We start from the raw sequence: 15,628 nt of genomic DNA on the forward strand, positions 1-15,628 counted from the left end.
GGGATAAGCTGCTTCATAAGGAGAGGGAAAGCATGCAAGTAGTGTTTCTTTTGGAGAAAGGGCCAACAAAAGACCTCAAATAACAGAAAATACAAATGTCGTTCCTTTGAAAAAGGAACGACAGAACATTCCAATGCCGTTCCTTTGAAAAAGGAACAGAAAAATAAAAAATATGCTGTTCTTTTGGAAAAGGAATAGCAAACACACGGAAATGCCATTCCTTTTGAAAAAGGAACAGCAAAATAAAAAATATGTTGTTCCTTTGGAAAAGGAACAATAAACACACGGAAATTCCGTTCCTTTTGAAAAAGGAACAACAAAATAAAAAATATGCTGTTCCTTTGGAAAAGGAACAACAAACACATGGAAATGCCGTTCCTTTTGAAAAAGGAACAACAGAAATAAAAAATGATGTTCCTTTGGAAAAAGGAACAGCAAACATGCAAAGATGCGGTTCCTTTGGAAAAGGAACATCGAAAATCGAACATGTTGTTTCTTTGGAAAAGGAACAGAAAAACACACAGATATGCCGTTCCTTTGAAAAAGGAACAACAGAAATCGAAATTTTTGTTCCTTTAGAAAAGGACCAGCAGAACAGGCAAATGTCGTTCCTTTGGAAAAGGAACAGCAAAAAATCAAGAATGCTGTTCCTTTGGAAAAGGAACAGCAAAACACACAAAAATAAAGAAAAAGATCCTAATTACAACAAGATGATGGCTAATCCAACGGAATTTGCTCTTTTTGAAAAAGGAACAGCCGAAAGAAAATGTTGTTCTTTTAAAAAAAAGGAACAGCAAAACATTAATTCAAAAATATGTAGAAAAAATGATTCAAAAGAAAAGAAGAACTTATGTACAAATTGTAAAAAGAAATGAATTCCTTAATGAATTATAGGTGAGGAAGACTTCTCTTCCTCCCCCAGAATCTCCATATCAGAGTCTCGGCATAGCTGCTGGCAAAAGGACTCCCGAGTGAGTGGTTTGCGATAGAGGCAAACTCGGTGGCCATTTGCCTTGAAGGCATATCCAGAACCATCAATAGTGATTAGAGTAAGGGTCCCATTGTCATGTACCTTCTGGATTTCGTATGGTCCCAACCAACGAGTCTGGAGTTTCCCAGGGAAATCCTGAAACCTGGAGTCGTACAACAGAGCCCAGTCTCCCTTGTGGAAGACTTTGTTTTTAATGAGAGCATCATGCCATTTAGCTCGCTGCTGTTGGATCAGGGCAGTATTTTGAAGTGCAGAGAGCCTAATTTCGTCCAACTCATTGATCTGCTGCAATCGATTAATCTGTGCCTCGCTTAGATCTAAGCCAACTTCCTGTGCTGTCCGTAATGTTTGGATTTCGAATTCTATAGGGAAAATGGGTTGTTTTCCAAACACTAATTGATAAGGTGAGTAACCAATGGTGCTTCTCCATGTTGTTTTGTAAGCCCAAAGTGCTTCAGGTAGTCTGGCAGCCTAATCACGTCTATGGGATGCAATGGTTTTTGTTAAAATTGCTTCTATTATTTTATTGCTGCTTTCTACTTGTCCATTCGCCTGTGGGTGGTATGGAGTAGTGATTTTATGCTGGACATGATAATTGTTGAGTGTTGCAGCTAATCTGTTCCCAGCAAACTGTGGTCTACCGTCTGTAATTATTTGTCTTGGAAGGCCATAACGTACAAATAGATGGAACAAGAACTGTATGACAGAGTCCTCTGTAGCTCTAGGCAATGTTTCTGCTTCAACCCACTTGGTGACATATTCTGTTGCCACCAAAATATATGTTTTCTGGTTTGATGATGGGTTGATAGGTCCAATGAAATCAAGAGCCCATCACTCGAATGGTTCAATGACTAACTGTGGTTTCAGAGGCATCTCATCAGATTGACCAGGACGTCCTGCTCGCTGGCAGTTGTCACAGGCTTGGACAAATTTCTTTGCATCTTTGAAAATCGTGGGCCAGTAATACCCTGTCTGCAGCACCTTATGTCCAGTTCTGCGCTCAGCGAAATGTCCACCACATGGTCCATCATGACAGGCTTTTAAAATGTCAAAGATTTCATCTTCTCGAACGCATCTCCTGATATGCATGTCTGCCCCTGTGTGAAACAAATAGCCCCCGATCCACGAGAATCGAGCACTCTTCTGAACAATCTGCTTCCGCTCATTAGGGGTTAGGTGTTTTGGTAATTTACCTACTGCGAGGTAATTGGCAACATCAGCATACCAGGGTGTTTGAACAGCAACAACAAACAGATGCTCGTCCAGAAATTGATCTTCAACTGCTGCTGCATCGATTGGCTTTGGCATTCTTGAGAGAAAATCGGCTACAGGGTTTTCTTTGCCAGGTCGATCCTTGATTGTGATATCAAATTCCTGCAATAGAATCAGCCATCTAGTTATTCTGCCGTTTGTGACGGGCTTATTTGCTAAATATTTTATGGCAGAATGATCTGTATACAAGATAACAGGATATCCAGTAATGTAATGTCTAAACTTATTGACAGCATGTATTACAGCTAGGAATTCTTTTTCAGTAATAGTGTAATTTAATTCAGCAGGGGATAAATTTTTGCTGATGTAATAAATAGCATATGGTTTTTTATCCTCTTCCTGCCCAAGGACTGCTCCAATGGTTGTGTCTGAGGCATCAGATGATATCTGGAATGGAAAATCCCAATTTGGTCCTCGAAGGACTGGGGCTGTGGATACGAGCTTCTTCAGATCCTTGAAAGCACGTTCACATTTTTCTGTCCAAAGAAAATCAACGTTACTAGTTAGTGCATATAGAGGTGTAGCAATGTGTGAATAATGTTCTATAAATTGCCTATAATAACCCGAAAATCCAAGAAAACTACGTACCTCTGTTTGAGTAGTAGGATTGGGAATAAGAAAAAGTATTTGGATTTTGGCCGGGTCTACCTGAATGCCAGTTGCTGAAACATAGTGTCCTAAGATAAGTCCTTCAGTCATCATCATATAACATTTTTCATGGCTTAAGCAAAGCCTGGTAGCAATGCAGCGTTGTAGGAATTTTTCTAGGGTGTCCAATGCTGGATCAAAATCATCTCCATATGGTGTAAAGTCATCCATGTATACTTCAAGTCCATCACTTATTAAATCTGTAAAAATATTAAGGATAGCCCTTTGGAATGTGGCAGGAGCATTGCATAAGCCAAAAGGTAGAACTTAATAGGAAAATGTTCCCCAAGGACAAGTAAAAGTAGTTTTGTCTTGGTCTTCAGGGGCAATATGAATTTGATTGTATCCACTGAAGCCATCCAGGAAAAAAAAGAATTTCTTTCCTACTAAAGTATCTAAGACTTGGTCTATGAATGGGAGAGGGAAGTGGTCTTTTTGTGTTGCTTTATTTAGCTCCCTGTAATCCACACAGATTCTCCATTTCCCATTCTTTTTTGGTACCACCACAAGCAGAGAGACCCATTTACTATCAGAGATAGGATAAATAAAATTGACATCTAAAAGTTTTTGAAGTTCAGCTTTTACCACATCTTTTAGATGAGGATTAAGTCTCCTTTGAGGTTGACGAACAGGTCTGGCATCCTTTTCTATATAAATGTGGTGTGTACATAATTGGGGGTCAATTCCTTTCATATCAGGGTAATCCCATGCAAATGCTTCTTTATATTTTGTTAGCAACTGGATGAGCTTCATTTCTTGTTCAGGTGTGAGGTTGGCATTAATATTTAAGGTTTTTCCCGGTTCAATTTCCACAATTTTACTATTTGCAACAGAAGTAACAGGTATTGTTTGATCATGTGTATCTTTCAGAGGATCTTCTTCTAATTCATTATCAAATGCTGCTTCTATCATGTGACACTGTGTGCAGGATCTAGTTTGACTAATAAAATTATTAATGGCATCATCTTCTGTTTGGTCTTTAAAATCAAGTGCCTCTTGTATAGTTAATGGAGATCTAATGTTATCAGTAAGGTATGATACAGGGTGCTTATTAGTTTTGATTATTGTGACACTTGGCTGCGCTGGAGGATATAGAACTAAATTCTTGATATTTGGTCCTTTGGTTATGGTCATATTTCCTTGCCAGCAGCCAATGTAAGCATTGGCAGTAGCAAGCCAAGGTCTACCTAAAATCAACGGGTGTCCATCAAGTCGGGTTTTGGGATTTATTATCAGGAAATCGGTTGGATATTCCCAGGAATCAACAGAGACCATGACATCATGTAGAGTACCCTCTGGCCTAACCACAGATCGGTCAGCCAATTCTAGCAAGGTAGAGGTGGGTTCTACCGATGTAATGCCCAGCTTTTGGCAAGTAGTGGTTGTTAAGATATTAATTGCAGCTCCTAGATCAACTAAGGCATTAGACAGGGTCTGACCATAAATTTGAACAGTTACAATTGGATTTCCTAGGTCTTCATATTTAATGGGTGTTTCTTTCCCTGATAGTAAGTCAGATAAAGTGCCGACTACTTGGACTCTTGGATTATTTGTTATATTCCTCCTTGGTTTCTTTATGCACAATTCTTTGATAGTTTTTGCGTATATGGGGATGTCTTGAATGGCTTGGAGGAATGGAATTTTTATGTACAGGTTTTGTAATTCTCCCAGAATGTCAAAGTCAGGATATTGTATAGGTCGAGGTATGACTAATCGTTCTGGGAACGGAGGAGAGGATGTGGTTGCTTGATTATGAGTTTGCTGTTTATTCACATCCTCTTGTTGTGACAGATGTTCTCTGGGTAACTGATCTTCAATCTGAATTGTCTTATCTCCCTCAGTTTCAATAATACACCCAGATCTTAACTGAAGATAATTGCACTCCCTTAGATCAGCTCCTATTTCTGGTGTTTCTATAATTTGGAGAGATTGGACCGGTCTGTTATTTGGATTGGGGTTGGGTTGGGCTGGGAGTTGCGGTCTCAGATTAGACTGGGGATTCTGTTGTAAGGCTGGCAGTGTAGGTTGAGGGAGTGGAATAGTTCCTACTGGCTGATGCATCGGTCTCTGCCAGTTTGTCTGCCAGGCTGAACTTTGTGAAGTAGGGGGAGTCCATTGTGGAGAATATGGGTTACCTTGCCAATATGGTGGAGTATAAGGGAAATTCGGCCAACCAGATTGGCTTGCCTGATTCAGCCATGGGTTTGAAGAAGGAAACAACTGTGGTGACCAGTTTGGAAACGGAGGTTGGGATTGACTTTGCCACATATTATATTGTTGAGCATTATATTGTGGAGGCTGAAAAGAAGAAGTTGGGTCTGAAAACATACCAGATTGTCTCGGCTGCCACTGACGGCGCTGGTTGATCAAATACATTGATTCTGGTTCTTCTTCCGCTTCTTTATATACCGCCTTCAATCCAAGAAGTGAGGGGCAGCTCTCCGTAAGGTGGTCCTTTGTACAGATGGCACATGTTTGGACTGTATCCAATGGACACTCTTTGTGACTATGCTTTTTCCTGCATCGGAGGCAGAAGATCGCCAAATTCTGTTCTGCCTCCATTTGCTTTTGTTTAGCCTGCATAATATCAAGTTGTGTAGTTAGTGTCCCCAGAATATTGGTTTTAAAATTTTCCAATAAATTTCCGATTTCTACCCGTGTTACTCCTTCTGTTGAAATTTTATTATCTCTTACAAACCAATCATGTTCTGCCGAGTTTACTCTTGTACTGCCTCTCGAGCTCCTGATACATAAATCAATAATGTTAGCAAAATTTTCTTGATAAATATCCCCTTTTCCCATGATATTTAATGTTTCAATCCACTGTTCCTTCATGCCCCTTATCAATGCAGTTTTTAACACATTATCAGGTAAAGGTAGTGATGCATAAGGAGATCTTTGTAGATTGTACTGGAAACGTTCCACATACTCCTCTAATGTTTCATTCGGTCTAGTTGTCATCTGGAATATTTCATCCTTTAGTTCTTTAGACCTGCAATAATCCTGATATTTTTTTAGGAAAGATTCTTTCATTTGATCCCAGTTATTTATAACCCCGCCACCTAATCCCATAAACCATCTTAAAGCAGCCCCTTTTAATGTAGAGGGAAATAGTTTCAGTTTCTGGGGGTCGGTGGTGTAATCATATCCCCTGCACAACACATCAAATTCAAATAAAAATGCATCCGGGTCTTCCAATGTGAGACCGTGAAATGTAGGGATATGTTGAAGAGGGATTGCTTTCATAGGCGCATTTGCTGCAGAATCCACTATAGGGTATTGTAATGTAGAGGTTTGAGTGTTTGGATGATTTTGAACCATAGGGTCGAATATATGCCAATAACCTTCTGGGATATCTAGGAGGGTATTCCTAGGTTGAGAGGGAATGACTTTGACAGGAATAGTTTTAATAGCACTTCCTCTATCTGGGATAATGAGAATGCCTGATGTCTGAGGAGATTGGGTTCCTTCAACAATGATTTTTGCAGCACTCCCCTTGTCTGGGTTGTTTAATGGCTGATTTGTTCCAATAGGAGATCTTGGTTCCTCGGTCTCACCTGTTTCTCCTTCTCCTTCACAAAGATTGCTGAAATTCCCTTCCTGCAATAGTTCTGGAGTAGAATTTTCAATCTCTTGAAAGTCCTGCTCTTCAGTTTGACTATGCACCTCAGCAAATGTTACAGATGGTGATCCTGTGGCCTGAAGGGAACTAGAAGGCTGTTTAGAAATGATTTTCCTGGGTCCTACTGATGGCTGAGATTATGCTTTCTTGTAGATTTCGTCAATGAAGGTCGTTCGGCCAAGGGTCACCGGCCCCTTAGCTTTTTCTGGCTTGGGTGGAGGTTTGGTATTTTTTTCTAGTTTTTTCTGCTTAGTCATGCACTCAAATGAACTACTGAATTCTATTCAAGCAAAGCAACAACAAATCTGTTAGGAAAGCAGACAGAGGAGCAGGGCTTTTACATGCTCCGTACGTAGGTTCTTACCTTCCGTTTTTAAAATCCAACTCTTCCCTAGCAGGTTCGTACACTACAGGAACGAGCGGATTAGGATGGCTAGGGTAAACGCTGTTCTCAGCACCGCCGACACAAAGCTCATCACAGAGGATGCAGCAAACGCAGGGAGTATCTGCACGATACCACGCTCCAGATCAACTGAATCGGTCTCATCGCCATGGATCTGGCTCCCCTCCACGGCGGATCGGTCTCTGGTGGCAGCTCGATCATCCTCCAGGTTACGGACGAGCCCTCTTTGCCTGCACAAGGGCTTCTCATACAGGGTGCAGTCTGCTTTTCATTCAACAGGGCAGGGCAAGCACGCTGCAGACTACCACCGCCCAGATCTGCTAACCAAAATACAAAATCAATTTGGTTTTGAGCTATCAAGTAAGCACAAAGGCAAGGGAGCAGCGATCTGGCCGTTAGTGACCGTGGGTGCACCAGATCTATTACGGATGCATCCGGATCCACTACGGCTGCATCTGGAAAAAGAAAGAAAGCTCATTAGCGAGGAGGGTAGGCTTTCAAACCCTAGAACCACCATCGATCCGTCAGATCCGGAGCTCAAACAGATAAATCAGGGTTTGATTAAGGCTGATTCGGCAGATCTGAAACAAATATTTATCAGATCGGTAGAAGGCAAACACTACTGTATACAAATCAAGGAAGGGATGGGTGTTCTGGAATTAAAAAAGCAGATCCAGATAAAAATGGGCACTCCGACAATATACCAAAATCTTTTATTTTCAGGACTCTGCATGCAGGACCAACACACTCTCCAGCACTATGGAATAGCAAAAGATTCAACCATTATCCTTAATCTGAGACTTCGAGGCGGATGCCAGGGAACTAGCTCAAAGAATTCAGGCTCTTTCCGCGATGCAGTCAAAGGAAAGGAACCACTACAACACAGACCAGCACCCACGTCTGAGATTCCAGGGCCCTACATTGTGGAACAGAGGCCAGAATCACCTGTGCTTACGGTAGCAATGCCGGAGGTAATAGATCTATACACAGATTTAATTCACAATGCTGTTATATGCAGATTTAATGGTTATTGGCCCAAAGCTGATGCACTGCATCAATGGGTTTTCACTTCATGGACACCCATATGTGAAATATATCTATGCCCTAAAGGGTTCTTCATAGTCAGATTTAACACAGCACTGGAAAGAGACAATATCATCAATCAGGGGCCTTGGTTTTGGGGCAATGCTGGTCTCTTTATCACCCCCTGGTTCCCGGATTTTGATGCCAATACCATGGTAGTTTCGACGATGCCAGTTTGGGTAAGGCTACATAACCTCCCACTGCATTTCTGGCATCGAAAAGCATTAACAGCCATTGGGAACTCCTTAGGAAAACATCTTAAAATAGATGAGGACAGAGTTAACCAAGGCATCTTCACATATGCCAGAATATGTGTAGAGGTGGATCTAAGTCAAGGACTTCCAGATCACACCACATTGAATTTTAATAATTCACTGTGGATGCAACAACTTGATTATGAGAACACGGCATTCAGATGTCGCAGCTGCTTGCAGACAGGGCACCTTCAAAATGCATGTCCACTATCTAGTAGGGAGCCTAAAGGCAACAAGAAACAACAGAAAAAACCAAAAGGTTGGCAGCACACCAAACCACTGGAGGAGGAAGCTCTGAACACGGAACCCACAGATGCACAGAGAAGACAGGAAAAAACGATGGAGGAGAACATCGAAGAGCCCAAATTGGAGACAAATAACTTGGTACGGCAGCAAGAATTACAGCTGGAAATAAGCGGAGCCAAACGAGCACATAGCTCTGAAGGAACAGACTCGGATAAAGAACAACCAGTGTTCACAGAGGATAACCACCCAGTGAACACGCAGGAATACTCACAGGCCATCATTGTCCCCCCTTCCGACTCACAGGGTTGGCGTAGGGTGGAGAAGAAGAAGGGCAGAAAAGTATAGGCTTTGATGTAATTGTAACTTTTTTATATTTTTTATGAGTGTACTTGTCCTATTCATGGACAGCTATCTGCATATGCTCTAAGCATCTACAAAATGTAATTTATTTCAATATGAATATAAATTACGACTTTTTCTACGGGAAAAAAAGGTTCGTACACTACTATGAAAAAAGGACAAATGGCTACACTCTTTCCCCGGCAACGACGCCAAAATGTAGAGCTATAAAAAGGGTCTCTTTCACCTCTAATTACCTCACATTAATATGTCAATCCGGGAGCGTTTTGTTATTTCAAAGAGTGTCTCAGTCTGAGGCTATCATTTGCCAGAGTAATGCTAGTAGTACAGTGTTCAGAAATACAAGAGTAAACGGATGCTTGTCTACAACTAAACTACTCCAAAAGAGTAAATCTCACACTCAGTAGATTAGGCAACTTATCAGTCAAGGGTTCGGTAGCGATAACCCATCCCTTTGGAAACTGATGGAAAAGGAAATTAGAGAACAAACCGTGGATCTGGGAGCCAGACAGTAAATGCCAAGGCTCACTACAGCCTTAGATCATCCCCCACACCAAAATAACAAACACGAGCAAATGGAACGACAGATAAGAAAATCGAACAGCAAATCTGTAATGGAACAACAATTCTTAAATGGAACAACAGCTATGCAATAGAATCAGAAACTAAGTCTTGCGAGCAGTAACAAACTTAATCTACCAAATCAAATGCATTAATCATAATCAAACAACAATCTTTCACTCTTAAGGCAGATCGAACAGCACACACCAATGGAACAACACTGATTACTGATAAGTTATAGAACAACGCTTGAAAGCCATATACGCACACAGCACGCTTAAAGAGTAATCTGATCCAAATATCAATCTTAGCTAGAGGGAATATGACTGCATTTCAAAATAGAACAACATCGTTCATCAATTTAACAATCGTAAAGAGCATAACTCCCAAGATAAATTCTGTAATGTGAATGAACAGATGAACAGCACAAAAGCTCTGTAATGGGATAGTAACAGTCTTCTGTTAAGACTAGTAATATTCAATCAACTCTGAAAGGAACAGTAATATGGTGTAGAGTCAATACAATAGTTCTGTCTGTGGAAATCTTAATGAATTAAACATAACAGAGCATGTGATGTAAACTTATAAAGCATATCAGATTACCAAATAACGACGATAAGCAAACCACGCAGAAATCAAATCGTAATAATACAGGAGCAAGTGTCCTCCAGGGCCAGGCCCTTAGCCTCCAGGGGTACACCGCTTTAGGTTAATCCAGACTCAGAGATGAAGTAATCACCAAGTTTGTATTAATGCATGAAGTAAGATTACAGTAAACCAATTCTTATCGAGACTCGATGATCAAAGTTGTGATCTTAACAGAAATTACATAAAAGCATAATCATGTCTCTCCCTCCGAGCTAACAATGTTGTCCCTTTTATAAGGGTGACGGCAGAGATGTCTAAGTATAAAAATAGATAAAGCAGCGATCCCTCAGGATCAAGGATCCTGAGGGATTCGTCGAACCGTTAATCCTTAATCATCTCTTTTCTCTCCTGCGCCGAGCTGGTGTCTTCACCTCCTTTTCAGGGCCGATTTGCTTTGATCTGCTTAGCCTTGTTTGCATTTGGTCTCCCGTCAAAGGGACAGCGGTTACCTCGTCCTTGTCCTTTCCTTTGGAACAGCAACTCCTCGTTTTCACCCCTTCCTGCATGAGGAAATGACAATTGTCAGCATTTTAGTCTTGCATATTAATCTCACATGTTTTGTTATAATTCTTTATCGTTTTCCAAGTTCATGATGCAAAAAGGTTTGCAAGTTCTACTGAAAAGTTACTGAAATGATCATCAAAAACATACCTTTTTAGTACTCCACAGTATGCATGCATGCATGTCTATATATATATATATTATGTATATACATACATACATACATATATATATCTAGATATAGTTTTCTACCTGGCTGAATGAGTGTCTCTCTTCCTGGGGCCGACATGACAAGTTTGGAACCAAAAATTCAAAATTTTATCTTTAGAAACCAACATGAAGGACATGCCTTATATTTTTCATTATATGTATTTCAAGGGCTAAAACATTAATTATGAAGATTGGCCATAGCTACAAAATTCAACAAAGAAAATATTGGGGTTGGCACAAATGACATGGGTGAAATGAAATCATTATATGCTCTACTTAAAACTTCCATTTCATGGAATGTCCATTGCCTTCAATTGTTTGGGGACTCTACTTTAGTTATACATACATACATACATACATACATACATACATACATACATACATACATACATACATACATACATACATACATACATACATACATACATATATATATATATATATATATATATATATATATATATATATATATATATATATATATATATATATATATATATAGTGTTCTACCTGGCTGAATGGGTGTCTCTCTTCCTGGGGCTGACTTGACAAATTTGGAGCCAAAAATTCAAAATTTTATCTTTAGAAACCAACATGAAGGACATGTCTTATATTTTTCATTATATGTATTTCAAGGGCTAAAACATTAATTATGAAGACTGACCATAGCTACAAAATTCAACAAAGCAAATATTGGGGTTGGCACAAACGACATGGGTGAAATGAAATCATTATATGCTCTACTTAAAACTTCCATTTCATGGAATGTCCATTGTCTTCAATTGTTTGGGGACTCTACTTTAGTTATAAAATAGATGCAAGGTGATTCTCAAATATTGAATCCGAGTCTTGAAACCATCTCTTTACAATTAAGGGAAATTGCTATCATGTTTCAAGATATATATTTTCTTCATGTTTATAGAGCATGTTATTCCTAAGAAATCTCATTGTTTGTTTACAGAGCACATAATTCCTTGGAAGATTCACTATTGAAAAAGGCATTCACTCTTCCTTCAAATTTTGACATTTTGGAAGAGTTTACGGATAATACTCTCATCTCTAGATGTAGCATCATCTTTTATTAGTTTTCAACACGACTATGATATGCGACTAGGATTTTTTATAGGATGGAAAAGTTCAACATTTGTATGCACTGAGATGAAATTGTATCTCTTTTACCAAAATATCATTATAGATATATTTAGGGGGAAATATCTTGTAGGAGAATTCTAGGTTTACAAGTTTTGATATGGTCAACTCATCTTTAGAAAGTACTTTCAATATTTTTATTAAAATAGAAAATGCCTCTCTCTCTCTCTCTCTCTCTATATATATATATATATATATATATATATATATATATGATTATGATGATGATGATGATAATGATGATCCATTGGGATAGAATATAGTCTATTGAACCTTAAGAAGTTAAGAGAATACTTGAAATTCTTTAGAATTTTATTTTTATGCTCTAAAATCATTACAGAAGTGTTCAGTGAGATCATCATATTTTTGGTGAGTTAAAAATTCTAGAATTTTGATGATGTGACAAATATTTTGAAATTTAGATCTAATGTGAGTATATACTAGACAATCTAGGAGAAAGTGATTTTCATATTCAACCTTCAAGGTCAGAAATGTGACATACTCTTTCATCCCATGGTGTCATTAGAATTGATCAACATCAAGTTTCATTGTGGTACTCATGAGAATGTGTTCTTATTTTAACAATAGTTTATTTTCTTTTGTACACTAGTCAAGATGGTGAGATAATTTTGAGTTTTGAGATTTGGGTTGATTACCTCCTTATAACATTTTAATTTCCTTTTCCACTTTAACTCTTTATCACACTACAATTTCTCCTTAAATTTTGATGTAATAATATTTTTGATATTATCCTTATTCTACAAAATGATCTCTTCCATTATCCCCCAATGCTCTATCTAAGATTAGGCATCCTTACCTTGTCCCTACTTGAGCTAAAGGTAGCTTTGGCTAGAGTTTGAAGCAATTTTAGGAATCCTCTTGTCTTCCATGTTGTTTAACCTCTTCTTCTTATATTTGGTCATAGTCATTCTCTCAATAGGGAAAGTGTTACTTTGATGAGGAGGATAGGATAAGGTGTATTTCCTTTAATTTTGATATTATAGCTTATAAATTGCTTTTGGATCTATTTTGTCTTTCTCCACAAAATTTTAGAGATACTACATCCAAAAACCTCACATCCATGTAAAATAACAGGGGTAATGAGAGGCTCAAAGAGAAAAAAAAATAATACCCTATACAAAGGTATGTTGATTTACAATTGCCTTCAAGTCCATAATAAGCTTTCCACCCTCCATTTATCCTTTTATCAATGCTATAATTCTAGCTGAGCTGGTAATGAATACTGAATTCAAGATAATTTAAGGTCACTACTAAGCCAAACAACAAATTAGTGTATGAGACCCTCTTTTTTATGGGACAAGGAACCCCCCTCTAGGCATGGATTTTATTACTAAATTCTATGGAGGTGTACTTATTTATACTACTTCTAGTTTCACCTTGTGACATCCTAGGAAGAAACACATGTTCTTAACCATTAGGGTCACTCAAGTTGTATGAAGGCACTTCCTCCAAGTTGTTTTTGTCATATGTGATCTTGTTATTGTGTGTGTGTATGTGTGCATGTGCACGTGTGATAGATATTAATCCTTTTCTTAATGCTATAATTCTAGTTGAGCTTGTGATGGATATCAATTCAAAGATTTTTGTATGATGAAACTTCATCTAAGTTGTTGTTGTCATATACGAAATAGTATATGTGATCTTATTTTTGTTGTGTGTGTGTGTATGTCAATCAAGTTTATCATGTGTCATTGGGAGGAATGGTTTTTATTGTCCCCATGGGGGTTCAATTACCAAAAGTGATATTTTGAGCTCATATTGAGTATATTTTTGTAACAACTTCAAGCCTTATTATTAAACAACCTTGATCCCTAAATAATGTCTTACCCTTTCTTATGGGATGGGGAGTGAGGTACTTGGTTATATGGGGAACGAAAAAGGTATATATATATATATATATATATATATATGTATGTATGTATGTATGTATGTATGTATGTATGTATGTATGTATGTATCTATCATTTTGCATGTGTTAAATTCTTCGCATGACTACCTCCATGTGTTGTACATTGCAGTGGGTGCTACAAGGGGATTCATGGGGGCGAAGGCCCTCCTTTTTCAAGGGGTCGCGGGTAGGGGGGAGGGGAGGGGGAAGCCCCTCCTACTTAGGGATTTTGTAGGGGATGGAAGTCTCCCTACATGGTGTTTTGGGGTAGCACCCCTAAGAAGAAAAAATAAGAGAGAGAGAGGATGTCTTTCGCATCTATTTTTAGTGGTTTTTGGCACTGGGTTTTTGCTTTTAGTATTTTTTTGCTACATGGTGGTTTAAACCATTGTTTTGTGGTTTTAGTTAAGGAACTACACTTTTATTCTAATACATCATCAATGGATTGGTGATTTATGGATGTCATGGGAGATATATATTGTATTATAACACTGTAAAGATGAATAATTGAAAGTTTTTCTACTTTTGACTGTTTTAGTTTCCAAGGTAAAATATTTGTGTTAATGTGTGTGTTTTCCATTGCATAATTTTTTTTTTTAATTAGGAATCTATTTGCAACAATTAATTCTACAAGGTTAAAACCTAGAATTGGTATCATAACAGTTTTACCTTGAGGGGATGCTTTTGTCGCTAAGGGGTTTTTCTCAAGCCTGTGGTAGACCTTGTTATATTGGGAGATCTATGGAATTGATTCTTATGGTGAGAATTTCAAAGATAAAGCTAAAGGCATTCAATGGGTAGATTTTTGAGCTATGGAAGCTCAAAATGGAAGATATGCTAGTTGAAAAAGATCATTGGCTCACTCTGGATTTGGGTATTGCACCAATGGGGATGTCTTTAGAAGATTGAAACAACTTGGATCGAAAGGAAAACAACACAATATGGTTGTGTCTCTCAAATGTAGTATTATTGAATGTTTTAGGAGATGCTACAATGAAGGAATTATGGAACAAGTTAGGAACTTTGTATCATTCTAAGTCCCTAGTGAACAGAACATGTATAACTTGAGGATGAAGAATGGACACTCAGTGACAAAGCATCTAAATTCCTTCAATACTATGATAAGTAAGCTATTATTTGTTGATAATAAGGTTTCATACGAAGATAAGTGTATTAGTATGTTGCATTCTTTACCAAAATTATGGAATAGTTTGGTTGTTGCCATAGGTAGTAATGCAACTACTTTAAGTTTTGATGATATAGTCTCATCCTTATTATCAAAGGATTCTCCCATAATAGAAATAAAAATAAGTCTTCAGGTGGGATATCTAAATCTAAAGGAAGATTTAAGTCTCTAGGAAAATTCAAAAAGGTGTGCTGGATATGTGCAAAAGAATGGCCTTACAAGAAGGATTGTAGATTCAAAATTGTAGAGAAAGGGAAGGGATCTAATAATGCACCTTTTATAGAAGCAAAAACCTCCTCAGATGGAGGGAATGTGTATTTTACTTCTTCAAGTGTAAGTGTAGATCATAAGGCATGGTTGGTCAACTCAAGGTTATCCTTTCATATGGATGCTCATAGGGAGTGGTTTTGTGAATATGAAAGGTATGATGGCGGTGATGAGATGACTTGATGGTGATAATCACGGGACAAGGAAAATTCAATTTGAAACTCATGGGTGGAATAATTAAAACATTCCTTGGTGTTTTGTACATCCTAGGATTGGCTAGATATTTGATTTATGTAAGTAAGATTAGAATTGCAAGTG

This window comes from Pinus tabuliformis, chromosome 3_2, assembly GCF_031772625.1.
Source record: "Pinus tabuliformis cultivar Carrire ecotype Pingquan chromosome 3_2, CPIR1, whole genome shotgun sequence".
Taxonomy (NCBI): domain Eukaryota; kingdom Viridiplantae; phylum Streptophyta; class Pinopsida; order Pinales; family Pinaceae; genus Pinus; species Pinus tabuliformis.